Source organism: Canis lupus, chromosome 24 (assembly GCF_003254725.2).
Source record: "Canis lupus dingo isolate Sandy chromosome 24, ASM325472v2, whole genome shotgun sequence".
NCBI classification, from domain to species: domain Eukaryota; kingdom Metazoa; phylum Chordata; class Mammalia; order Carnivora; family Canidae; genus Canis; species Canis lupus.
Window position 1 is genome coordinate 39327111 of NC_064266.1, and position 26880 is coordinate 39353990.

Below are 26880 nucleotides of genomic sequence, written 5' to 3' on the forward strand. Positions count from 1 at the left end.
AAGAAAAGAAAGAAAGAAAGAAAGAAAGAAAGAAAGAAAGAAAGAAAGAAAGAAGGAAAGAAGAAGGAAGGAAGGAAGGAAGGAAGGAAGGAAGGAAGGAAGGAAGGAAGGAAGGAAGGAAGAAGAAAAGAAAGAAAGAAAGAAAGAAAGAAAGAAAGAAAGAAAGAAAGAAAGAAAGAAAAAGGAAAGAAGGCAAACCTGCCATGAATTGTTTCCATGCAGCCACTGGACCTGGTAAATTGGAAAAAAAAAAAACTCTTGCAACTGAAACCTGGTAGGAAAAAAGTTCTATCCTTTTTTTTTTTTTTTTCATTCCCAACTCTTTCATGGGAAAATCCACCAATTTGTGCGTAAAATAAAATGGTAAATTAGACTTACTTGGAGAAATAAACTATAGAAACCATTCATCCATTATTTTTAATGGTCCTTTGCCACTTGATGAAGCAAAAATAAAACTTCACTCAGCTGGCAGATAATCCAGGCAACAAAATCCTCCTTCCTTTCCTTATGAGATGATGGCTTTGAATGTTGTGTTTTATTTTAAAAGCCAAAAACCAAATATCTATTGAGAACATATGTTTAAGAGCTACACTAAGTAATCTTTCCACCATGGCATGCTTTTTTTTCTGGCTAAAAATATTCCCTTTCTATTATTTTCCTGCTGGTTGCTGTCTTAGCCAATATCCAGAGGTACTATTTTATTTATTGAGGGCCTTTGGTACCAGGTATTTTGTACGTATTCTCTCATTTGATCTTCTCAACTATTTCAGGAAGTAGGAGTCACAATCCCGCTTGGTAGATAAAGAAGCTCAGGATCAGAGATCTTCATTCACAAAGAAGCACCCCACAGTGGCTGGAGTCAGGCAAATGAGGGTCACACCTAGATCTTTCTCGCTGTGTGATTAGTCCAGTTATAACCTCTCTGGGCCTCATTTTCCTCTCTGTAGAATGGGGGAAATAGTACAGGACCACAATCTCTTGGCCATAATTCTGAAGTCCAAAATCTCTGAAAATTAAAGTGCTTTCATAAAGCACCATCGAGCAGCAGTGGCTTCACACCAACACTATTTTGGTAAAAACGACAGAACCATGCTAGCATGAGATTATTGATAATCTTTCTTTGCCCTATGGAGTGAAGGTCTGAGCAGGGAAGCCAGCAAACAGCGGTTCCGAGCCATGTGCCTGATGTATTTGAGAGACAGAAAGAAAAAGCTTGGGGATGGAACTGAAACGTGAGAGGTGGGGGAGGCACCAGGGATAAAGTCAGAAAGGGAGATAAAAACCGTGTCACATGACAACGGTGCCATGCTAGTAATGGTTAAGTGGTCAGTCCAAGGTCACACTTCTGGTGGGCAGCAAAGCCAGGACTCAAGCCTGGGTCAGCCCTATCAACTCATTGGCAAGTTTCTCAACACACATTATAGGGGAAAACTTATCTTTAAGACATCCATATAAAGAGTCTCAGCAGAACATGAGAGACTCCTAACTCTGGGAAACGAGCAAGGGGTGGTGGAAAGGGAGGTGGGCGGGGGGTGGAGGTGACTGGGTGATGGGCATTTAGGGGGGCACTTGATGGGATGAGCACTGGGTGTTACGCTATATGTTGGCAAATTGAACTCTAATTAAAAAAATATGTAATAAAAATTAAAAATAAATAGATAATAGATAAATAAATAAATAAATAAATAAATAGTCTCAGGTTCTGAGACTAGGGAAAAGATTCATAAATATGGCAGCCACTCAACTCCTATGTTGACTTTGGTACCAGGAAATGGGTGCAACTTCAGTGGACTCTAAGTTCAGGGGGTGAGCATCAATGCTCACCTCAAAGCCCTTGCTGAGTTTCTCTGTAACATGGAAGCATCTTAGTGAAAAACCAAGATTTCCAAGTGAGGGGAGAAAGGATATATTTCATAAATATAGTATAAATATATATAATGTGTTGTAAACACAATATAATAATAGCAAAACCATTTAGTGTAAGATGGTACCTCATTATATCCCTAACCTTATACACTGCTTGTTACACATATCACCTCCTTTTATGTCCTAAGATTTAATTTTCCTAAGCTAGAATTGGTGGGATATAGCTATTTGGTCAGCCTACTATGTGCTTTCTGCCCCAAATTTTCTACCTTCATCAACTTAAGTCCATAAACATTTCTTGAGCTTTTATTCTGCATCAAGCATAGTGCTGGCAACTAGAGTTCTAGAAGTAGAAAAGCTATTGTCCTGAATTCACCAAGCTTGTAGTAAGTACAATTTGTTTTCTTTCTAGCATGCCAAACAAGTGATATTCCGTTGTCCCAAAAAGTTGTGGGTTTTGTCCTGATTTTATTTATTTATTTTTAAAGATTTTATTTATTTTCTCATGAAAGACACAGAGAGAGAGAGAGAGAGAGAGAGAGAGAGGCAGAGACACAGGCAGAGGGAGAAGCAGGCTTCCTGCTAGGAGCCTGATGTGGGACTCGGTCCTGGATCCCAGGATCATGCCCTGAGCTGAAGGCAGACACTCATCCACTGAGCCACCCAGGCGTCCCTGATTTTAATGATTATACCAACATTTGCCTACTCTAACAATGTGCTAGGCACTATGTTAAGCTCTGACGCAGATGACCTTACTTAATCCCTACAAAGTCCAATATTTAACATTATCCTCATTTCTCAGATGGAGAAACTGAGGTGCTGGGGATTAAGTATCTTATTCAAGACCCAGAGCTTATAAATGATGGACCTGAGGTGTCAAACCTCAGCAAGTCTGACTCCAAAGCCAGCCCTCCTAACTATTGTACCATGATAAAACTTATATTAAAAACTTGTGTGTGTCCAGATCAATGCCAATAGCCAATCTCCCTTCCACTTTAGCTAATACGGTCTTTTGCACAACAAGGCTCTCTCAAGCCTCTTCTTTGTCTTACCCTAGAGCGCTAGTTCAGGCTTTGCTCTTGAACCAACGAAGCACAGGGAATCCACATGCACTAGAGATTCTCCATACTGGCTCTGCACCTCCCTGCCCACCCCCACCTCCCCAGGATTTGCCTGGCAAGGCTGTGCTCACTGGCCCTTCCCATACTGTCACTGCTGAGGGTTAGTAAATAGAGAACACACCCAAAAGCCTGTCAGATTCTTCTGCACTGGTGCACACACCCCAATGATGAGCAAACTCCTCTATCATTTGCCCAGGATCTTTGAATTTAGATGCTGGGTCAAGAAAGAATGACACTTTTGCAAGATGCTGTTCTTCAAGAGAAATGATATTTTTTAGCATCTTCCCTAAGCCTGCAACATAATAGGCAGGTATTGCGCTGCTGATAAATGATAGTTCCTTCAGGAAAAAAAAAAATTACAACACTGTGGGTCATAGGCTGAGGCTTCTCCAGCATTCCTCTCTGCTTTCACAGTGAATGTGAATCTAGCCACAAAAGTCAGAGGTACCCGCAAAACAAACTCTCCTTCCTTTAACTCAGCTTGGTTTTTATTTCAAATTCTCATTCATCTCAATTAATAGGAAATGATGGCTCAGTCATTCCGGGAGGTTCCCATCCACTCTTTCTTTAAATCAGTAGTTCGTAAATGGGAATGATATGGCTCCTAGTGAGCTTTCCAGAAAATTCTTTTGGGGATATGGTTGCCACAAAGTTTGAAAGGTGATACTGGCACTTAGTGGTCAGAATCTAGAGGTGGCAAATGTTCTGCAGTGCAAGAGACAATCCCACAAGGCAGAGAATTGTCTGGGGATCTCAACTTTTGATGTCCACTAGACATCACTATAGATAAAGCACTAGCATATAACTCTGAGCCCAGACCCTAAGTCTATTGGACATATGTACTCAAAGTATCCTTACACGATTTTAACACACACTGAATTTTATAAGAATGTAAATGCCATATAAATTGAGAGGGGGCTGTACTTTGTTCTAACTATAACAAGACTTGTTCTGCAATCAGAAAATCATGTTGTAAAGTCAATACCATGAATGGCATTCAAGTCTTTGATACAACACACAGGTCTTGACCTGTATTTGTGGCTGTCGAGTTCAGTGTTTCTGCGTATAAGGACAAGCATCTCACCACTTTATCATGTGTTCAGGTGTGGCAAGCTCAAGTATTTAAATGTAGACACACATAGCCTATTATAAATATTTTCCGCATCTTTGTCCTTTAAAAAGTTATGATCAGAGATAGAGAATTTTAGGGAGTGTATACACTCTGTCAATGCCCCACCCAATCCCAGAGCACTCATCCCCGCACATAGAAAGAAGTCCTCTGCCATCACCTGCCATCCTCGGTGCCAGGGCATTTCCCCTGACCTTGAAGTGGCCCTTGACCAATGGCACATGGCGAGATGATGGATAATGCACCCCTCAGGTGAGATAAGTCTGAGGCGTGTTCTGCATGTCCCCCTGAAGCCCCCAGTTGGGTGGGCCACAGCTGCCATGTTGTAACTTGCTTGATCACGCATCCTGAATTGGCTTTTCGTCCTTCTCTGTTTCATGATACCATTCACCCAACAGCGCTTCTAGAATCATCTCCTATATACAATACTTCATCTCATGTGTTTGTCTCAGGATAAACTTCTGGAGAAACCCAACTTTCCAAAGTGTTCGTTCGGAAAGAGGATGATGAGTGCTAACACTGGAGCCCCTGCTCCAGGCTTTGTCAAACTTTCGAGTAGTGTACAATGCCAAGGAGTGTATCTGTGGGATGTTAACTATCCCTCCGCATATGTCTCCTCCAGGACGGAGACTCTCTCCTCATTCTGAGCCAATCCTGAGAAAGAGACACTTCTTCAGCATTGAGGAATCCAGCCCTATTGCCTAGCTTCTGACCTCCAGAGGCTGCTGTGCCAGTCCCATAGAAATAAAGCAGGTAACTCGAATGAGCAAAGCTGTCCAGGTGCAAGAAAAGTCATACAGATAGAATCATCTTCTTTTTCCCACTTTTAATAGAAACATGGGGTCATAGAACATTTACCCTTCCATTAAGTGAATATTTATTGAGCATCTAGGCACTGAGCAGTGAGCAAAGCAGACAGAATCATTTCTCTTGTCAAGTTGGGAGAGGCTGCTCGGAAGCAAATACATGTCATATGGACTGTGTGAAATGATAATCAGACTATAGGAAAAAAAAATAATGCAGAAAAGAAGGAGGCCTAGAGGGGAGGGTCAGCCAGGACCTAGCTCGAGAGTGAGAAATGGCAGCAGCCAGGCACCCAGGGTTCAGCTCCTCGCTAGGAGGGTCCACCCCGCAGAAGGTGCTCCCAACTCAGCTGCAGCAAATGTTGCGATGTCAGATGCCAAAGCCCAAAGCTGCCAGGTCTTCAGATTTTCCAAGGGAAACCTAGAGCTTTGTCATCCCCCTCAAGGGCTGCCAGCAAGCAGCACAAAGTTTTTGGCATCCTTCAGGTGTTCAAACTTTCTCCGTAGTGTGTTTTAAACAAAAGTCGGGAAGTTAGACAGGGCGGGGGCGGGGGGCTGCCTTTTACACCTGCCCTGTTCTCCCCACGGCCATCGGTCCTCCCCGGAAGGATGGAAAGGGAGAGGGGGATGCAGAGGGGAAACCAAATCACAGGGGAGCGTGATCCGGCCCCACTCGCCTTCGCTTCCTCTCAACAAACCCAGAGTTCTAGAAGCATCTCCTTGCACAGCCAGTAATTGACTGGGGAGGATGTGAGTTCTTTCTTTCTTCAAACACTTCAGGATGGCATGTTGCTAGAGATCCCAGGGGGAACGCCCCAGATAGGAAAGCCAGGTTGGCTCACAGGAGCTCCTGCCTTGGCAGAGCCCAGCCAACATTTAGAGGGTGCAATTGCCAACTCTAGCGGAACTTCCAGCGGGAGTTTTACGACCCTCTTTCATCCAAGCCGCTATTTGGGCAGAGGCCTGATTACTTCTAATGACTCCACTTTGACAGCAGTGGCCAAGTCCTCCGTCATCCTGCCGTGGGCTGGAACGGCTCGGGGTTTAGGAGAGAGATGCTCCTTGTAAAGCACAGAGGTGCTAACGGGCGCTCTCCAGGATGCTGGCCCCGCGTGCCAAGAGGCAGAGCGGCCAAGAGCAACAATGCAAGTTTGCAGAAACCATCCTTGAAACAGGGGGATAATTCGTTTGCCCATTACTAAAGATGTCCTAACTCTTCACTAGTCAAGAGAATCTTTGTCCTTGAGTGTTTATGGATTTCTCTGGCTCCTGAAGAAGCCAAGGCCTGAGAATCAAGGGAGCTTTTGTCATGAAGAGTGATGGTTGAGCAAAAATGATTGGCCTGTTTTCCGGTCCTAAAACATTCTCCTAAGTGCCCATCTGGCTCTCAACCATAGGTTCCTGGCATGTCGTGTGCCCATGTGGCAGGGATGTTGTTGATGGCTCTCCCAGGTTGGAGGGTCTCTAGCTGGCTCGTTCAACATGCACTCCTAAAATACACACACCAGGGTTCCCACACTGCCACCTCACTAGCTCTCCACCCCACCCCCTTTGGGGGGGGGGGGCTCATGATGTCTGAGGCTTTGCTAGTGGGGATTTCTACCTAGAATACGTCAAGTGGAAACTGAGCGACGTCTTAAGGCACACGTGTGTGCGGCCCTGGCCAGGAAGTGACCGACTAGATGCTGGGTTCCGACAGAGTGGAGGTGTGATTGCCCACCACAGGTGACAAGCAATGGTGCACGATGTGAACACGCGGTGGCCTGCTGGCAGTGTCTCCATGCCACATGGCCCCTAGGTTTTCGGCCAATGTGCTTCCCTCCTGTCCTTAGCCAAAGCTACCTGCCTAAGGGCTCCCACGCCTGGATTGGCTTCTCTTCTAGAAAAGTCCCTCCAGCTCAGGTCTCTGGGAACTCCCCCCCTGCCCGCCCCCCTGCTTTTGGAACTCATTTTCTTCTTCATCAACTCAAATCCCTTTTTGGTTGAATGATATGAAGATCCTTTTTTTTTTCTTGCCAAAACAGAGTTCCCTGTTTCCTACACACACACACACACACACACACCACCTTTCTTCTGCTGCTCTTTCACTCTTCCCTGCTTCCAAATCTCGATTCTTTAGGCCCAAAGCCAGAACTAACCGTAATTCAGTTCCCCAAAGGCAAAGGAGGGCTCAGCATTTAAACATGCTGGAGCATAGGGATGGAAGGAGGAATAGCACTGCCACATCCCTGCAGTAAAAGACCCTGAACGCCTGTACCCCCCTCTTCTGGAGAAGGGGTTCTTGGTCCCCTGTCCCAGAGCGTTACTGCTCTGGTGTCAGTCACAGGGGCGACGGCTGCCCGTCCACCACGCAGGCAGGGCCTCTTGGACTCCTTCGGGAGAGCCGGGAGCCTGGCCAACCGGGCACACCGCCCACACTTTCACTGAGAGCCTTTCTGTAGAGCCGAGATACGTTGCTGTCTTTCTGTCCGCGTGTCTGCCTATCTGTCATGAAAATAGGTAGTGGGAAGCATTTTTAGCCTATTTAAGAACTAAGTCCTTGAAAATACTTTTTTTGCCTTTTTTTTGCATGCAAACACATAGGTTGATTCCAAGAGTGATAATAAATATTTCGGTGCTGAATTCCAACTGCTGGGGATCTCATGCCAGCTCCGCCTCATGCTACCTTTGTGGAAAATGACTCAGCCTCTGCCAACCCGTTTTCTCCTCCCAAATGCAGGTGGCAATAGGCTTTCCTTCACAGACAGTTGTAGGTCTTCAGTGAGAGAAGCTACGCCGAGGGCCCGACAGATAAGAAGGACCCATTTCATCTGAGGTGTGGCCAGTGGGGTTATTACTAGGGTCAGGCAGGTAGACCATCCTGTGTTCCATATTTTCCCCCTTTGTGCTTATGTTATTGCACATTCTTGAAAAGTAGCAGAACCACATGTCCTTTCAAATAATAATAACCATATATACTCATATTTGGTTCTTACGCTGTGCCAGGCAATTTGAATGTATCGTCTCATTCGATCCTGGCAATGATTCCGTGAGGTGTCACTGGTCAGCTCAGCTGCACAGATGAAGGGAAGGCCTGGGCCACACGTCTTGATCAGGATTTATAGCTTTAAGTGTAGACACCAGGATCCAACCTGGATCTGACTCCATAGGCTATGCCCTTCATGAGGACTCCACTGCGCCTCGCTTTCCAAATACCAAACAATTCCGAATTTTGCAGGAACTTTCTTCTACTTAATCCATATTAGACTGGCTTTACTATACACTTACTTCACATGATGATCCTAAGATGGTTAGACTTGCTTAAAGTTGCAGAACCACATTTCCCTTCTTCCCTCTCCTCATCCTCACCCTCCTTCTTCCCCATCCCCCCTTCCTCATTCTCCTCCTCCCCTTCTTAACTTCCTCCTCCTCTTCCTCTTCCTCCTCATCCTCCTCCCCTTCTTCCTCCCCCTCTTCTGTTTTCTTCTTCTCCTTCTTCTTCTTCTTCTTCTTCTTCTTCTTCTTCTTCTTCTTCTTGTATATTTTTTTACTGGAGTTCAATTTGCCAAAATATAGCATGACACCCATTGTTCATCCCATCAAGTGCCCCCTTCAGTGTTCTTCTTCTTCTTCTTGACTAACAAATGACTAGAAGTGAAAAGCAAAGACAGATTTGTTTTTATAGTTTCGTGACCTTCAGATATCAGAGAACAGTAAACATTGATACTATACAGTAGTTTCTGCACACTTGTTTATACATGCATGGCACCAGTTTCACTATCTAGATTCGTGCACTTGTTTCACTCCTGCGCGGGATGATGGGACATTGCAACAGCTTGTCGAAGGCCCCAGGAGGATTGCCATCCAATGATTTGTCTGCTTATTATTTTTTTAATGTGTGTGTTTTTAGTCGGAGGTGGGGGTTGTCTTAGAGGAGGTTGAGTTGTCAAAAAGCTACAAGATCTTTACACAATATGATTACTGCTAAACCAAACCAAAAGACCTACAGGGGTTTAGGCTCCATGGTACTTTTGATCACCACCATGTTATATAACAGTCAATCCACAAACTGATAATAATATAGGATAATAGGGACACCTGGGTGGCTCAGTGGTTGAGCGTCTGCCTTTGGCTCAGGTCGTGATCCCGGGGTCCTGGGATCGAGTCCCACATCAAGCTCCTCGCAGGGAGACTGCTTCTCCCTCTGCCTATGTCTGCCTCTCTTTGTGTCTCTCATGACTAAATAAATAAAACCTTTAAAAATATATGTAAGATAACATTTTCACCTCGAATGAGCAAAATGAGAGGACATAAAAATGATGTTGGGGTCTGTCAATAAGTGGAATTTGTCCTGTATGGTGTACTGTACTTTATTACTTGATCCAATTCAATAAAATTTACTAGATATCTTCTATGTGCTAGGCACTGTTCTAAGTACTGATGAGGATGGAATCCTGGCTCTTTGTTCTTGCTATAACATGGAGAAATAATCAATAAATTTGGACTATGCAGGTAGTGACAAGTGCCACAGAAAAGCATGTGTAGGAGCACTGAGATGAGTGAGGAGAGTCCAGGCTGAAAAGATGACATTTTAGTAGGCACGTGAGTGAACTAAGGAAACAAGGCTCGGAGAAATCTGGGAAAGGTGTTCTGGAGAAAGCAAGCTGGAAATGCAAAGTCCCTGGGGCAGGAATGGCCTCACGTATTGGAAGAGGGGCAAGGAGGCCAGTGTGCAGGGCAGGTGAGTGTGGAGGGAACAGAAGGAAAGAGGCGAGGCTGGCGAGAACATCATGAAAGCCTGTCTGAGCCAACACAATTTTTATTTTTACTCTGAGCTTGTGTGTTTCCTGCTTCGTTGGTGATAGAATCACCTTTTTTTAATGAAAAGATGGTAATGGCAGTGTTCTTTTTTTTTTTTTAAACATTCTTTCTTGGCAAATTAAAGTGTTGGAAACTCTTTGTCAATTCCTTGAAATTTGTTGAAGCTGGTCTGTGAAATCTAGGAGTCTGGGATGTCTGCTCTAGGAAACATCTTGTGGCATTCTGTAGGCGGAAGCGGTACGGTGCAGTAGGAAGTGTGGGCACCTCAGCCCTCCTCTGTCGCAGACACACTGGGTGACGTCACTCAGGGAAATTCTATTTCTGGGTTTCACTTTTCTAGCCTCTAAAATGAGGAGAGCGGTTTAAAAGGAGCCTGAATCCATGAAGGCGCACAGGACAAAGAGAGTACACAGGTAGGGTAGAGTCAATAAGTCGAGCAGACCTGGCCACAAGGAGGGACAGGACCCCCAGAGCTGGGCCATGTGGCTCTTAATAAAAGGAGAGCTCTAGTCAGCAACATGGTCACCACACAGGAAAGAAATCCTGAGGTTACGGTCACCTCCTTGAACTTTTCAAGAAAAAACCAGAAATTGTGGCTCCCTGTTTGTAAACAGTCAAAACGACACTGTGTAGCCCACAAAACACATGGGTGGGCTGGGTTCAGCTACAGAGTGATATGTTTGTTTCCTAGGGCTGCCATAACAAATTACCACACATTGGGTGGCTTAAAACAGCAGAAATTCATTCTTTCCCAAGTTTTGGAGGCCAGAAGTTTGAAATCAAAGTGTTGATAGGCCCATGCTCCCTCCAAAGGCTCTAGGGGAGGATCCTTCTTTACCTCTTCCAGTTTCCACCATTCCTTGGCGTTCCTTGGCTTGCCGCTACATCACTCCAACCTCTGCCTCTTCTTTGCCTGGCCTACTCTATACGTCTGTGTCTTCTCCTCTTCTCAAAAGGGCCTGCTGTAGGATTTAGGGTCCCTCCTAATCTAGGGTGACCTCATCTCTGATTGATTATATCTGCCAAGACCCTATTCCCAACTAAGATCATATTCACAGGAACCACCAGTTAGAACTTGGTCATATCTTTTAGTGGATTTGATTCAACACTCTACAATTAAATGGCTTTTATTATGAATCCTGTAGGGTAAAGGTTCTGCCCTAGAAATCTGGAAGCCATGAAGTGATTAGAACCTGCTCTGTAAGATTGACGATGTCCATCTCATTAGGAAGAAAATGATAAATGGAAGAGGGATGGTACAAGTTTCCAAGTGGCTTGTCCTAGGCCTCAGACCTGGGCCAAGTCAGGCATGCTCTTCCTTCAGAACAGTGTTGGATGGTTTCCTGGAGCTGCCATATGAACTATCACACAGGGGGTGGTATAAGACAACAGAATTTATTCTCTCACAGTCCTGGAGGCCAGAAGTCTGAGACCAAGGTCTCAGCAGGAACATACAACCTTAGAAGACTCTAGGGAAAGATCCTTCCTTGCCTCTCCCTAACTTTCTGGTGCCTCCTGACAATCCTCAGTGTTCCTTGCTTGTGACTATATCACTCAGCTTAGGCCTCCTTTTATTTTATGTGTCTCTCTGTCCTCTTCTCTTCTTATAAGGACACCAGCCACTGGCTTCTTCTTGACTCTCAGTTCAGTGGAAATGTGGAAACCAGTTAAGAGGACAATGTGGTCAGCCCAAAGAGAGATGGTGATGATGTAAAGCAGGGATGAAGTCATGAGAAATAGTGGGATTCAGGACATAATTAGCACCCACCCTAATCTCACAGTCATGAATTTAAGGGCAAGTCTATTCAAACCAGTACAGATTCTGTTGCCAGTAGGATCCCTCCCATCTACCTGACTCTGTGATGATCTTATCTTTGAGAGTCATTGCTGATCCGTCCACCCAGCTACTTCCTGCCAAAGCACGCAACCATTTCCCAACACCCACACCAATTTCCAGAACCAACTTGAAAAGACATTAGTGGTAAAGTAGTTTCAAGGTTGGAAGGGAAGGCTTTATTTCCTCTAAAATTTTGTCACTTGGTACTTCCTCACTTCTAAACTTGAAGCTCCAGCAGACCACCCTGAAAAACTACCTACCAGAACCATGATGTCTCACATTCAGGGGAGGAAAACCAAACTCTGTTTTCAGTTTCTTTGTCCTAGTGAATAGAGAACTTTAAGAAAAGTGCTCCACGCCTTTGCCAGTCATATTCCTTTATGGCCTCTTCCAACTGCAATTCTTGACGAATTTCCTTCCCGTCACATTTCTGATGAGTCTTTTTACTGCTTTGCACGACAAAGTACAGCAAACCCTAAAATATGGATGTCTTGTTCTTGTGAGAAAATGGAAAAGTTCACAAGAAAAGAAAATGACATAAGATGAGTGAGTCCATTCTTAGCAATGGTATTCAAAAGTAAGGAGATTAGATAATGATGCAATTAGAGCCCATTTCTATGGTTTTCTATAATTTTGAACATTTGCTGACTTCTGTGACTGGTTTGGTATTTATTCTTATATCATATCAATTTAAAATCGCCCTGGATGCTATGTCCAAGAGGGATGACAAATTATGAAGAAAATATGTTCAGCGGAATTTTAAAAGAAGCTCTCTGATTTTGACCTGAGATGTTATTATGAGGCCAGCCAATCATCTTAGTCTTTTTTATTCCATCATTTGTGTTCCAAGTGTTTTAAATATTTAAATTACATTTCTTCTTATTTCCCTAATGAGAGTGTATTTGCATCCGATACATAATAACTAAGAATGGCTTTCTTCTTTTTATGTTTCCATTTTAGTGGAAATGGGGAAACCAGTTAGGTGGTCAACTCAAAGAGATGCTGCTGATGAAAGCAGGGTGGAAGTCATGAGAATTAGGGGGATTTAGGACATACATTAATTAAGCTTGAGCCAATAGGATTTGTGGATGGTGCAATCATTTGTGGATGGCCGATGGTGCAATCTACCAAAGCGATAGGTCAAGGCTATGTCTAAGATTCGGTGAGTGAGGTTTTTATAAAGTCAGAGTTACCAGGCTACTGGAACCAGGAGCTGGGTGGGGCTCAAGTAGAACCTGGGTAGGATTCCTTCTAGGCCACCAGTTACCTTTACAGTAGCAATTCCAATTTGGCTTCCTATTAAAAGGAACAGATCTCTTGGATTATATCACTTGTTCCCAAAGTGTGACATATTCACCACATACATCAGCAGGATTATTTTAAGTTGAAAAAAACCTACTTTGCAACACAGTTTCATCCCAAGTCATAATTCATGAATTTATGGCTTTGATGGGCATGTTTTTAAACTCTAATTTTCAGGCATTTATTTCACTGAGAATTATATTACTCGTGTGCACATGCACACATTTGTGCATGCGCACACACGCACACACACACCAGCCCATCAAACTTATAATCACATGGAGGATGATTTAGGAGTGAGACTCATTTTTTTAAAAAGAGTAAATTTTTTAAGTATTAAGAGAATAATAATAGGGGCACCTGGGTGACTCAGTGGTTGAGTGTCTGCCTTTGGTTCAGGGTGTGATCCTGGGGTCCTGGGATCGAGTCCCACGTCGGGCTCCCTGCATGGAGCCTGCTTCTCCCTCTGCCTGTGTCTCTGCCTCTCTGTGCGTGTGTCTCATGAATAAATAAAGAAAATCTTTGAAAAAAAAAGACAGAGAATCATAACTATATAGTTTCTAGAACATGGCAAAAATTATGAGGGTGGCCCACATATGAGTGCAGTTTGAAAACACAGAATTATATCAACTCTTATCCGCATGCCTGAAAGTGACAAGAGAATAAAATTCAAATTCAGTTAGTGGCAAGTTCTTCTGATCCACACTCTATATACTTCCACAAATCAAGGCGACAAACTAGCATAAAGCCAGGAGAATAAATGACAGAATCTGAGGGGTGATATGAGTGGTACTTATTCCCCAAATGAAATAATGACTTACTAAAGGAAAGTTGAGTGAGGAAAAACATTGATAATTGTCCAATAAATCTTTCCATGACCTCCCATTAGTCATCACAGCATTTCTGTCTCTTTTTAACCTACCAAGGAAGGGAAGTAAGATGGAGCACAGAGGCAAGCAATTGCTAGAAGCCACACAGTGGAGCAACAAATCTGCTGGTTTCCCCATCTCAGGAGACCGGCAGGTTTTCCTTCCAGGGGCAACAAGACCATCAGATTGGATGCGAACCCATGTAGATCACCATTTGCCCATGTTGGAACTTTTGGGAAATGCTCTTGTACTTCACAGAAATCGTGTTTTCGGCCCCAGCCATGGGATCGGGATCGAGTTATCTCATTAGCAACAAGGTCTGAAAAGTTCTGAACCGTTATACCTTCTCCCTCAATCGGAGACAAAAAAAGGTGATTCTGGCTGCCATATAGCTTTGCCAACTTGCCCTTATTTGTTTATTTATCCTTCTATTTATGGAGTGCCACCTACACCAAATATTGATATGATAACAGCAAAAAGAACAGACACGATCCTCATAGGCTTGAATCTCACCATCTAGCAAGGAAGAAGTTCATCCAATAAATACATAAATAATGGGCAATTGGGTTTAGTGTCCTCAAGAAGTTCAAAATGTTGTACTAGTGTATATTACCAAGAGTCTACATCACCCGCATCACCTAGCCTTGGCAGGAGGAGAAAGCTGCCCTGAGAAAATGAAGTTTGGGGAGAAGTTAGCCAAATGAGGAAGAGACACCAACATGTACTAAGGCTCCCAGGTTTGAAGGAACCTGATGTTTGAAGAAGAGAAAGAAATACTAGTGCAAAATGTGTTAGGGAACCAATTGTCCTGGTTTTCTATGCATTGCAGGGTGTCCCAGGATGTGGGATTTTCAGTGCTAAGACTGGCAAAGCTCTGACAAACTGAAATGGGTGGGTCATCCTGGTAGAAGCAATAAGAAGAGTGGTCTTAAATAGGGCTGGATGGATGAGCAGACACAGTGGTTTAGAATAACTAGCCCCTATTAGGGGATCCTGCCATCTTTTCTGACTCCTCAGAACCTCAGGATGACAAGGGTATGCTCTTCTAGTTGTCTATCGTGACATAACAAAACTCCCTGAAACTTAGTGGCTTAAAAAATTATTTCATTGTTATCTCTCACAGTTCTGGAAGTTGACCCGACTCACCTGGTGGTTCTCACTTGGGTGGCCTCATGCAGCTGCAGTGGGGTAGCAACAGGGGCTACAGTGACCTGAAGGCTTTACTGGGTTGAATACCCAAGAGGGATTTCTCCACTCACATGTGGCAACTCACATGTGGGGTGATTGGAGTAGCTGGGTGCTAGCTGGGTATTTCTCTCTCTCTCTCTCTCTCTCTCTCTCTCTCTCTTTCCAGCTTTCCCATATCACTACTTAGCTTGCTCACCAGACAGAGGTGGTCAGACTTCTCACACAGCACTGACTTCCCCAGAGCCAGGATTCTAAGAGACCCAAAGAAGTTGCAAGTTCTCATGCCCAAGCTTAGAAGTCACTTCTGTTTCATTCTACTGGTCAAAGTGAGTCATAGACCCAGGACAGATTAAAAAGATTGGAAGTGGTTCTCCTTATAATGGAAGGGATAGCAGAGAACTTGTGACTATCTTTATTCTTCCAGAGATGCTCTGGGTCAGTCTGCCTCTCAGAATCATGGTGGACTCTATTGGCAATAGGATATGCTTGGCTTTGTGGAAACAGATGAGGAGGCATCACAACTATAACTCAAAAGTATACATTTGATCAAGGCTTGTGTGAGTCAAGGCCTTCTCAGAGGGCAACACTTTATAGTTCCTTTTAAGAGCATTACCCTTGTTCTTTTCACATCAACAAGACATCCCATGTGATGAGATAGAGAATGAGCAAATCTCTGAAGGTAACCTTCACCTCAGCTCAAAGATATTTATCTTTATCTGCCTTAGGCACCTCATACAGTAATTTTATTTTCTTCTTGTGGACTCTTGGCACGTTGGGAAGGCCTACATCCTCCCATGACTCTCTATAAGTTCCCAAGCAAATAAGAGCTCTCTCAAAAACTTGGAAGCAAGACCATTCGTTGCCTCTCCCTCACTTGTCCAAAATCCATCGATTATCAGAGGCCAGCAAAGGGCTAGGTAGATATATGTCTTAGGCTCTGCAACCTTATAGACTCTGTCCCAACTACTCAACTCTGTCATTACAGCCAAAGACAATACATAACGGGGTGGAGTATTTGCATTCCAATAAAACTTTATTTGTTAAAACAAACTCCTGGCCATGAGCCATTACCCATTTCTGGATTACATGACTGCCTCAATTATAAATATTCTCCAAGTGTGCTGGGGGAACTGTGAGGACAAAAATATCCTAAAATGAGGGAAAATCCAGCTTCTACTAGGTGATTCTATTTCAATGATAAAAATAATAGGACCTGAATGATTCAGTGGCATAAGCATCTAACTCTTTTTTGTTTGTTTTTTATTGATAGAGTGGTTTTTATTTTTTATAGTAAATTTATTTTTTATTGGTGTTCAATTTGCCAACATACAGAATAACACCCAGTGCTCATCCCGTCAAGTGCCCCCCTCAGTGCCCGTCATCCATTCACCCCCACCCCCCACCCTCCTCCCCTTCCACCACCCCTAGTTCGTTTCCCAGAGTTAGGAGTCTTTATGTTCTGTCTCCCTTTCTGATATTTCCTACCCATTTCTTCTCCCTTCCCTTCTATTCCCTTTCACTATTATTTATATTCCCCAAATGAATGAGACCATATAATGTTTGTCCTTCTCTGATTGACTTATTTCACTCAGCATAACACCCTCCAATTCCATCCATATTGAAGCAAATGGTGGGTATTTGTCATTTCTAATGGCTGAGTAATATTCCATTGTATACATAAACCACATCTTCTTTATCCATTCATGGTGCAGCCACTCTGGAAAACTGTGTGGAGTTTCCTCAAAGAGTTAAAAATAGACCTGCCCTACGACCCAGCAATTGCACTGTTGGGGATTTATCCCAAAGATACAGATGCAATGAAACACTGGGACACCTGTACCCCGATGTTTATAGCAACAATGTCCATAATCATCTAACTCTTGATTTGAGGCTCAGGTCATGATCTCAGGGTCTGGAGATGGAACCCCTCATTATTTCCGTGCTTAGTGAGGAGTCTACTTGAGACTCTCTCTCTCCCTCTGCCCTTCCCCCAACTCATATGCACATGCTCTCTCTCTCTAAAATAAGTAAATTAATCTTTTTTTAAAATCCCCACACAATAGGACTTAATGCAAAGAACAAAAATGAAATAGTAGCCAAGGTAAATTTCACCCCAAATCTCCCACAGTTTGAGTGGGGGGGCAGGAAAAAAGTCTCCTCAAATTCGTACAGAATTTGCACCCTTAAGTCCCAACAGACTTTCCCCTATTTCAGTATAGCTGGAACATTCATAACCAAGTTAAACCCCCGGAGAGTCCTTCATTCCTGACAGGGGTTCAATTAGCACGTTTGAAAATTAAATCAGTGTTTTCCAGAAAGTAAAACGTACACCCCTGATAATAAGTGAGAAGACTTAAGGTGGTATGATTCATGAATACTTTTTATTTGAACTGTCCAGTTGTTGATTATAAAATTTATTTTAATATATATTTCAAAAAGAGAACTGCCACATGGAACCTATTACTTCACAGATGCTGCTAAGGATAAGCTAAGAAGGTATTTACATTTTTAAAAAGTGAGCTGGTTAAATAAAATTAGTAAAGAAAAACAATACTAGAGATGACCAGGAATAGGCGGAAAATTGTGAACAGAGGAAACAAATGATTCTTTCTTGGGAAACACTGAATCCAGTGTTTCCCCTCCCACCGTGGGGATTCCAACACTGGACCAACCCCTCAATGAAGACAGCCACCATGTGATTTTGTTTATTTGTTTTGTTTTTTTAATCTCTCACCTGACACTCTGTTTGCTACATAAAAGGCCTTCAGTAAACATAGAACGGGAGATTAAATTAATTAAGTTGTCTTTCAAATTATTAGGTAAATTTTGAGTCATGGAAAGCAATCTGACACGAACTCAAGGATATAGTATTTCAGATGCTCCTGACCACAGTCAGAAGTTCGGAGAGCAGAAGGGATGAGCTTGTTTAAAATCAGTCAATTAGAAGTGGACAGTCCCTTGGGATGTCTTTGCCAAGAGAAGCCCAATCGTGCCATAAATCAGGATGTCTAATTGAAGCAATGTTTTAGGAATTAAATAGCAATTAAATCAAATGGGAAAGTTTCTAAGGGACACCTTTGACACTATGGGGGAAAAGTCAAAACAACCCCAAGAGTCTATGGGAAAAAAAAAAAATGGCTTTCTTCCAAGGAGCTTGCTGGTTAATAATTATCAGAGACATCTGTGATTAAAATCCTCTTCCTTCCAGAGGCTTTATGATCTTGCCACAGACCTTGCCACAGATCTTGCCTCATGCAAGATCATAAGCCAAAGCAGAAAAATCGCTGAAGTGCCATAAATGAAGCCAACCAAGAAAAGGGACTTGGAAAGGGATGAGATAGCACACAGTTTGGCCTGCCGAAAACTAGTTTTGAGAAACCAGTTCCCAGAATAGAAAGCATAATCTGTGTCTGTTTACCCAGTGAAAGTAATTCGGGTCATTTCAACATCAATGTCACCGACTTCAAGGGAAACCCAACTTGAAGGCTGATAAAGGCTGTGTGTGTGTGTGTGCGTGTTATGAAAGGTTTATCAAAAACTATGGTAAATTTGTCCAGTGTTTCCAGATATGTGAATCTCATCCTACCATCTGCAAAAGAGATGATTTTAGCTAATATGGGGAGAGCTGGAATTTAGTAATCGTAACTAAACAAAAATACACCTAACACATCCCTAATATTATGAATTGTTGCTTAGAATGAGGTTCAGTTGTTTTTTAAAGGTGTGTTAATTTTTCTGAAAAATCTATTTAGGAAATGACTGAATACAGGTCTAGCACTCATACAATGAAGGTTGTTTCCAAAATGACCAAGGGTTGTGAGTGCTATTGTACAGCAGAGCTGGGGCCCTTTCTAATACACAATGCAAAGGAAGGAGTCTGCAGCCTTTGCGTAATAGAACCCAATGAAGACAAAAATAGTAATGGGGGATACAGAGCAGGGATGCAAAATTCACTTTCCAAGCTTAGATTATCCAGGTGAATTATCTAATTGATCAGTTTGATTATGAGACCTTGAAAAATAATCTTCATTGCCAGCATTTAAGTGAACGAGTAGGCAAAGTCTTATATCTCAGAGGGATTATTTATGTGATGGTTCAAGGGAGTGGCAGTTGTGTATATCTCTACTTTTTAAGGATAATGACTACTATTATATTATTATGTGATTATATAATTATTATATAACTAGAACTAGGAATTCAGGTTATAGTTCAAGCACACCCTATGTGGAATCTCAAGTTAGTGGTTCCAATTCAGGATCCAATGTTTAGTAGCAGTGTGACTTCTCTGTGACTTGTGTATCCACTAAGTCTCGATTGTATCATCTGTAATATGAAGATGGTTATGAAGATGTAATATGAAGATGGTTCTTATCTAATATGAAGATGGAACATGAAGAATGGTTCCCACCTTTGAATGATGATTACATCGGAGAATGCAGACAATTTGTATAAAATACCAAGCATGAAGTAGGTCCACAGTGCATGCTGATGCCACCGAATTCTTCTTCAGAGAGAATTCATATATGGTAGGCCCTTGATTATTTGAAGCATAGACTACAAATCTTTAAAGACTCCAGAACCACACAACATTCTCTCTATTGATCTTGGATTTCCGAGCTTAGAACTATCATTTTCGAGACTTTCCAACACTCTCTTTATCCCCATTGTTCACTGAGCTGTCTGCTTCCATTGGACAGCCATTCTCACAAAGGAACAATGCTCTAGTACCTTAAGAGTGACATAGGTCAGCCAGCAATTTCTTCTCGGCTGAACTCTGTGCCCTTCTTGGGAACAAGAGAAATGTTGGCTTTACTTGGAGACAAGCGAGATGTTGGTTATTTCCAAAAACTCCTCTGAGGCCATGAAAACCAAGGCAGGGCTGGCTCCCACCGTGCTGGAGGATGGAGAGCTGAGGGCATTCCCAGTGCTGCAGGAGCTGGGTCTCCTTTTAGTTTACCTAGGCAAACTTTTTTCATTCCCTACCTAGACCTAACCCCAACACCAGAACCCATCCTCAGAGATCCTCCTGAGACTCCTTTCCTTCACCAAATCCCCACATTTCTTACCACCTCTGGTGCTAGGGTGAGGTATGAATGAGGGTAAAGCCTGGCTCAGTAAGTGTTTTATCAAATCTATTGTTTGGACCCAGGTCCTGGGTGTCTTTGTGACTCTCCCCCATCAAATCGAGAACAGCCAAAGAAATTAACGAATCATCCCAATGTTATCCCACCACATGAGCCAACACGACAGAGGGTGCCGAGGTGTGGGTGAGTGCAGGGGGGCTGCGGGAACTCGGAGCAGCTGTAAGGGCAAGTCAGATGAGACAAGAAATAGAAGGCTCAGGATAATGATATTTACATTGCTCCTCTTGAGCCCTGCTGGCCTTTCTCAGGCACTCTGTGGCTCCCAGGAGCCTGCAATTTCCTGTCTGGCTTATATCATTCAAGCCTACAGAGTCTCGGACCATAGAGTCACACAAGATTAATAGTAATGACACATGTGTCCACCAAACCCAGAACTCTAAGGACCAAAGAGACAACGTGCCATGAAGGGAAGGACAAAGTCCTCCAGCTTGGGCTCAAGGCAGGACAACTCTCCATCTCCTAGTTCTATGACCTTGGGCAAGTGACTACTCCTCTCTCAGGCTCAGTTTCTTTATCTGTACAATGGGATACTAGCCCCAACTGTACAGGGCTTTTGAGAGATTATCTATGAAAATGCTTTTTATGCCAAAAAGACTACACATCATTTTTATTCATGGTCTGCAACCAGCTTCAACAGAGCCCCAATCCTGGGGTGTACCCTAGGAGTCTTAAGAGGTGGATAAATCTATGACTTTTATTTTACAACTATTTGACCGTTACAAAAACCATGCACTATTTCCATTTCCTCCTAAAATACCCCGTTTATTTGAGCTTACTAGTTATTTCGATCCTGGAAGTTTACCATGATAAATGATCAGCTGTTCCCTTAATGTAATTTCAGGAGGTAACCCAAAAGCTTAGCTTCCTAAAGAAGCCAGATCTGGACTTTTGCAATTTGGAGTGTTCCCAGAACACTCTGGAGGATGACATGGGAATTCCACCTGAGAATCTGCATTTCGCCCTTTTGCTATTTTGGAAATCTGAACCGGTCAGAACGGTGCCCCTGGGAAGGCCCTCCCCCCATGACCTTGGTCAAGGGGAGGTGTGAGAGCCAACCAGATTCCCTGAGGAGCTATGAGATGGAGGGATTTCTTCCAGAAATACAGGGAAATTTATGTGGGGAGCACACAGTTGGGAGCTGTGAGCTGGTCTTGCTTACAGACAAATAGCAGGAAGGAACAAAAGGGAGAGGAAGGAAGACATTCATTATCACAGGCGGGAGATTTGACTGGAGCTGGAAACCCCAGAAAGAAGGTAGGCAAAAGGGCAGTCCCCAAACTATTTCATAAATAAAGCCATTCGCTTCCAGCCATGCACAGACATATTTATTTAAATCAAATTAGGATTAGAATACAGCATTTTTAACTATTTTCTTTTTTGGCCGTGGGGTGGGGTGGGGAGGGGAGGCATCGTATATTCCATATCTTCTTGATTTATGGCCTCACTTTTGTGACACTCTGGAAATCCTGCCATAGTAACATCGGTTAAGTATGTGCTGGATTTGCCAACTACAGTCCTGACAACCAGTCCCAACCTCACCACTTCCCAGCTGTGTCCCTTCAGCAAGGACCTTGACCTCTCTGGACCTGGGTTCAATTTTATAAAATGATGGCCATGGCTATTTGACCCAGTTCTAAGTGCAAATAAATACTCCTTGAGCAGAAAAGATGAAGCAGGATGGGCCCTGTGGTACCTGCACTTCTTAGCATTCCAAATCAGCTTTTTTTTTTTTTTTTTTTTTTTTTTTTTTTTAGGCATAAACAGAGGACACATCTAAAACTGCAGTTAAACGACATTGTATTTTCTCTTGGAATAAAGGAATAAATCTAGATCTAGTTAAAGAATAAAGGAATCAATCTGGATCTAATTGCACAGGAAAAGTATCCCGCGTACAGTAAGAATAAAATGGAAACAAAAAGCAGAAAGGTGATAAACCTTTCTTAAAAGGGATTTTTATCACTTTGGAACATCATATTACGGCCTGGTGATATTTCAACTTTTCAAAAATAAAGAATAGAGGAAAATTCAGAGGCAAGTATCTCACATGCACCAGTGCAGGAGATATCTTCACCCCCACAAGAAGAAAAAGGCCAGCGCACGATAGTGATATACTGCTTGGGTCCATCCCCGGCCTCCTCGGTGTGGGAAAAGCAGATTACAGCCATAAGTGGTGAAGGACGAGCTGAGGACTGGCAGTGATGGGGAGGACGGGGACACTAGTCTCCATTCGTGGAGCAGGACAAGGCTCTCTCACGGTCTGTCCCCAATATTTTTCTTACCCGCCTGCCCCCGCAGAGATGGTTTAAGGTTAGTGGTAGACCTTGGGCTTTAATCCAGGGTCCCCAGGCGTAGTTCTACTCAGTTAGGCAGTAACTGGTCTGCGGGGAGCTCCACTCATTCATTCCATCCGGATGATTGACCTCCTCCGCAGGCACCCCCGGTGGGGTACGAGGGGTGAGAACCAGGAGAAGCAAAGCCCAGTGTCTGCCTGAGGTGAGAAGGAGCCTGGAACTTCTAAGGTTGCAAACAGAATGTTCTGGAAGCAAGAATCTAGGGAGTAGAGCAGGAGAGTGGGCCAGAGCAGCAGGGGCAGAAGGCTTGGGTGGGGGTGCAGCTCCTCTAGGGCACCATGGTGACACCCCCACCCCCAGGGAAAACAGGGCCACGCATCATCTCAGACACAGTGGTGACACCCCCAGCTCGCCCCACCCCCAGTGAAGACGGGGCCACACAGTCAGCCCGGCCTTGGCCTTCCACACCCACCAGCACCCACCAGTCCCCGCACCAGCTGCACCTGCCATCCCGCCTTCCAATGGAACCCACCCCTCGCGCGCACCTTAGGGTGGCCTGAGCGTCCCAACTGCGGTGACAAGGCTCTGTATTTATATAACAAGCCTTGCTCGGGTATTTTTAGGCCCGCTGTTTAGAAACACACAGAGGGGGGAAGAAAGAGAATAAATATGGAAATCAAATGTAAAAACTTCTGGCTCTTGCAACCAGCTTCCTGGGGGAATTTTTTTCTGTGTTCTTTCCACTTCTTCCACTCAGCAGAATGACTGCTAGTCATTAAGGAAATCTGTGAGGAGCTCACGGTACAGGAATTGTACACCAAGGCTCCCATCCTCATTTGCATATCCCATTTTTTGATTGGCAGCTGTACATGAAATGCCATATCAGTTGAAAGTATGTTGTGAGCTGGCACTAATGATCCTATGGCTCCAGGGAAACCTGCCATATTGTAATTTGGCTATCAGGCATGAAAGAAATAATTCTAAGTGCCAGGAATGCAAGACTGAATAAATGTTTCACTGCTGCAGGTTGCCAAGGGTGACACTTCTGATTTAGTATAAACGAATGCCCCGTTGCCTTTGGGGTACCGGGAGTTTGCATTGTATCTGAGCTGTGTGTATAAAACATTAGTCTAAGAAAATGGCTTCAGTGTAAGACGAGAAACAGAGGCCTGCTCCCAGAAGGCTGCGGAATGTTTACAACTAATCACTGGATGAAAGGATTTTGCTACCTTCTATAATGACAGGCAAACAGGATTTGCTTTTTCCGAGATGGAGAATAATGGTTATGTTAACTCTGCCTCGCCTTGCCTTCTTCTTCTTCTTCTTCTTCTTCTTTTTTTTTTTTTTAATGAAATGCTCTTTTGTAAAGAAAATCACATCTGTTTCCTTTTATATATGAAAGGGATATAAATTCTTTTCTTCCTCCCTCTGTGTGAATAGCCTGTTGGTGCACCTCAGAATTAAATAACCCCTTCTGATGTCACCCGGATTTCAGAGGTCTGGAAAGATGGCTGTCACTTCCTTCTCCTTGGCTTCTGACTTCACACACTCGCCCATACGGAGAGGAGCCTTAGAAGTGGGGAGCGGTGGCTCTCGCTCGAATTTTCATCAAGGCCCCGATGCAAATTGCCATCATCTCCGGCCCCAAGGGGTCTCAGGTTCTGTTAGGAGCACCCCATGCGCCCACTGCACGAAATGAAGATGGCAGTTGTCTAAAGGGCAGTGTCATCCTACAAGAAGCGACACAGGGAGGGTCTTGGCTCCTGGTCTCGCTTGGCCTCACTTGGCCCCACTTGGCCCTCCAGGTCCTGGTGGGGGGATCACGTTCAGATGGGTTCTGTGCTTCTGTTTCTGTTGCAAGTACAGATCCGGGTACCTGTTAGGCAGGACAGAACAGCAGTCATAGAAAATGCCAGGGCCAGGGGTATTTTGCACTCGAGGCAAAAGCCAGCAGGGGTAAATCGAGTCAGGGTTGGGGGATGTCCAGACATCTCTTATTCTCGGTTCTCCATTGGGGAAGAAACCAACCTGATTCTCAGGCTCCGCTTTTAAATTGAAAACTTCATTACTGCTCCTCGCCTTCATGCTGGTAGACTTTGCAAACGCAGTGATGAAAAGCTAAGGATACGCTAAAAGATCATGAAGAGTATGGTCGGATTTACCCATCAGTGCCAAACCACCTGAGAAAACTCTCATCGTACCAATCCGTTGAGCAGTTCTGCTGTATATTTGAAACATTTTAAAGACTCCACAACAAATAGCCAAATATTTGCTGAGCACCTCCTACGGGTGGAAAAGTATGTTATATGCTTATAATAGGATACACGGATCCCATAAGATACAGCACTTACAATGTTTCTATCCCATAGGGAACAGGTTTTTAATTGAGAGTAAGATATGTTGAAGACATTGTTCATTCAAACTCACATTTTTCATGCCTTCATTTGACATGGAAATTAGTGATCGTTTGCTCTATGGCAGATTTTCAGGACACAAAAACAAGTGAGTCGGAGCCCCTGTCCTCAAGTAACTCATAGTCCCATGGGAAACACAAATAATACCCAAGCCCGCTGTGATGGCACGGGTACCCAGTAGGTTCCGAGGCCAATGGCCAAGAGCCAGATGGTTGTGGTCACCGGAGAATATGCCAGTTGAGAAATACAGGGAGTGTGTGGCCAAGATCTTGTCTGTCACTTTCAAAGAACATTGTAGATTTCTGTTTAAATTCTGAAAGCCTCTCTGTGCACCGACTCTGCGCCCGCTACTATACTTAGGTGTTTTGACATATGTTATCTGGTTTAAGCCTTCCAATGGCAAATTATTCACCGATATTAAGATGATAGAGGTTCGATATTAAAACAAAATGAAGTAAACCCTGCAGGCCAGCAAGAACAGACTAGAATGCTTGACCTTTTCTCCATTTGTTATCAGACATTTTCTAAAGGTGTAATGATTTGAAGGCCCAGACATCTCCATAGACTTCCCTCAGATTTGTTCCTTTAGGGTAACTCAAAACATCTAAAACATGAGTAGGCATAAAAATGACTAAAACAAAGAGTTGACCCTACAAAACCATTCATATTGTATTTAAGGGAGATTTAAGGGATTTTTTTTTCCAAGGGTGATTTTGTTCTGTGCAGTTTTTGCTTGAAGCAGTGACTTAGAGCCCAAATCCTATATGATAATGTCTCTACTGCCTATCGAAAGGGCTATGAAAACGCAGAGGAAATTGTGTCTAACTCCACATTAGGCCTGGAGGAGGGGTAGTCATGGAAGACTTCATTAAGGAAGTGACTCTTCATAAGGAGGAATTAGTAGAGAACATTCCAGGCAGAATGGCCAGGACAAGCAAACGCCAGGAGGTGACAAAACATGCATGCTCTGGGTTAAAAGGCTGGAGGTAAAGTAGTGACAGAGATGAAGCTAGAAATGTAGGAAGATGGCCACGCTCTGCCGGTTGGACATTATTAGGTTGTCTATCCCCTGTTTCAAGGTCTCTAGACCTGTGCTTTTCAAATGAGGGTGAGTTGGGAAGAGATCAGAAATGCTACTAATAGCCAACACTGCACAGTATGGACCCCCACGACAAAGAATTCTCTGGCCTGACATGTCCTAGAGCTGAAGTTGAAAGAGCCTGCCCTAGACCATCAGCTACTAGACCAGTGCTCCTTGTTTTCATATTGTTCTGCCGTCTTGGAGGTAAATGAAAAGCTGGTTTAAACTTTGTCTCTTGGAATAAGGATGTCTCAGGACAAATATTTATTTGGATCTCCTTGTGAGCTGGGCTGGGGTGGGGGGTGGGAGGCAGGGGAGAGAGTGACTTTAGAGAGAAATATTAACCTTGCAAATGTGCACATTTTCAATTCACATCCTAGTGACAGGCTACAACTTGTAATCAGTATAAAATGATTTTCCGGGAGAGTAAATGCTTATTTTCACTGTCTTGATGTTGGCACTGGATTACTTGGTATTAATCCCAGGGTGACACAGTCACATTTGGAAGCCGTGAGATTTATTTGGATGTCTTGTGGGGCCAGGGGCAGCCTTCATTTTACATCCTTGATCTTGGAGAATTTAAATAATAGAGCTGCTTTCCTATATGCACCAGTGGTGTGAAAAGGAAGTTATCCACCCAGGACAATTCCAAGAGCCAAACAGCCAGGAGAAGGGAGGACCGGATGTCACCATATTTGTTGTCAACCCCATGCTTAGCAGCCACAACTACAACAACAGCAAACAAAAGGCACTTATTAAACATCAACTGTGTGCCTCTCCCCTGGCATAAGAGAGCAAGATATCAGAGAGCTTGTACCCACAGGCTCTGGAGTACCTTATAACAGCCTCTTCTCCGACAGACGTCCACACCATGAGGCTATGTTGGTATAATTGTCCCGACCAAACATCTACCATTACTATCTCTCATCCATAGCTTTCTTCTAGAGCAGAGGTCAGCAAACTTAAAGGGCTATGTTGTAAATATTTTCGGTTTGCCAGCCATAAGCTTTCTTTCACAATTAATCCACTCCAACA